The sequence below is a fragment of the Petromyzon marinus genome, unplaced genomic scaffold (genome assembly GCF_048934315.1).
Source record: "Petromyzon marinus isolate PM22_M1 ecotype Great Lakes invasive population unplaced genomic scaffold, UKy_Petmar_22M1.pri1.0 PM_G_Scaffold_73, whole genome shotgun sequence".
Lineage (NCBI taxonomy): Eukaryota > Metazoa > Chordata > Hyperoartia > Petromyzontiformes > Petromyzontidae > Petromyzon > Petromyzon marinus.
Genome location: NW_027423028.1, coordinates 648,035 through 650,000, shown reverse-complemented (window position 1 = coordinate 650,000; position 1,966 = coordinate 648,035).

Sequence of the window (1,966 nt, the reverse complement as noted above, 5' to 3'; positions counted from 1 at the left end):
CAAGACTTCGTCTTGGAAAATAACAATCTAAATTGTGGAAAATAGTAAAATGAAATAAAAACCGACTTCACCTTCGAAAATAACAAAATCAATCTAAAACAAATGACATCTTAAAACAAAACTATTATTTGTTTCGGAGGTTGTCTATGACTGTTCATAGACCGCATAATTTCCACAGAACATTCTCAGAATATCAAGAGAGAAAAGCAGCGTTCTGCGGGAAATCATCTTGGCCAGTGATGTCGTTCTGGGTTTGGTCAGGCCCAGGGAGGTAAGTACCTCGTTATTCTCAAGGGGCCACTTTCCTCTTGCCCCAACCGGGAATCCAAAGAATGTGACCTTGCTAGCCTTCGTCAGCACTTTGACTTGATCACCAAGAGGGGTATAGTACGAAACTTTGTGCGAGGCAGCATCTGACAAGGTATTCTTTGAAAGCTCAAAACGGACGGTGACATCGATCACAACCGCCTCCTCATCTTTTGCAAACACGAGGTCAGGCTTTCTCATCTCTCCCGTCTCGGATATGAACCGTGGCTCTTTGTATACAGACCAGCCCAATCTAGCCGCTTCGTCTGCCAGAATGTTACTGATCTTGTTGTGTCGCGCAATTCTTGCTTTCTGTACTGCAGGACATTGACCGAGAATGTGCGAAAGGGACTCGAGTCTGGCAGAGCATTTCCTGCAGGAACGTAAGGCCCCATCTCTGCCTCTGTTCAAGCTTTCTCTTGTTGGGTAAATATTTGCCCTTAGTTGTAGTGCTGCGATAAAGAAGCATTGTTTAAAGCCGCACCATGGCCTCAACCAAGCATTACTGATTCTATCATGCGCAAAGTTTACAATGCCCCTTCCTTGAACCGGCTTTTCGCACCATCTCTGAAATTCATGCTCCCTCCAATTGCAGGGTCTCGGATATACAGGTTCTTTTGACACCGAGTCCCTGAGAACGAATGTTGGGATTGCATCACTGTCACCCCCTGCTCGTACCCACAAATTACGGTATTCTTCCTCCATACCATGCGAGGACACAATATTACGGGTGATAGCATCGGACGAGTTTGCTATACGTTGCAGCCTTCTAACTTGAACCGAAGGGATTGTTTTTTCCAGTTTCAAGATGGCAAGGCCTCCGTCTCGGGCTCTGGCATATAACAGTCCATCACAAGTTGAAGCGGGAAGGTGGAGCCATCCTTTTACCGCCTTTCTAATCTCTTGGTCCAACCCACGGAGAGTTGATTGCTTGCAGTCCGAGTGGTCTGCAGGATATAACAATCTGGGTAGGGCATAAGCATTGAGTAGTTCAACCTTCTGAGTTGGCTTCAGAGGCGCCTCATCGATTTTCGAGATCCATGTCTTTAGCTGACAATGTAGATCAGGCTGTATAGTGCCAGTCCAAGGGCCAATTTTCAGACCAAGGTATTTCGTTGATTCATCAGGTTGGATCATATGGACATCTTTATTTTTGATAGTCCATGGGTCGCAGTTGTTCACCGTATATGAATCTTTGGTTGGGCTTATCATGAAGCCCTGGCACTTTCTGGCCTGAACCTCCAATCCCGATAGCCCACAAAATGATTCCAAGATCGCTAGATTGGCGGCCATACCAACCCAAGATTCGCTCACCAACACCAAATCATCAGCAAACGCAAGAGCTGTCACGTGGTCGGTATCAATGGAGTACCCAACTCCGTGTGACTCTAGGGTGCATATCAAAGGGTCCATGGCAAGATTGAAGAGCAGGGGTGACATGGGGTCACCCTGTTTGACACCAACACGTATGCTAATTTCTCGAGTCGACTCGCCATTGCTTTTGAACGAGGTCGTACACCGATCGTAGGCGTTCTGGATGATGCCCACCACGTGTTCATCTACTTTCTTGTGCCTTAACACCCATAAAATATGAGCATGCGAAACCGAGTCAAAAGCTTTCGCTATGTCGATGAACATGACAGCCAACGGCCTGTGCAAT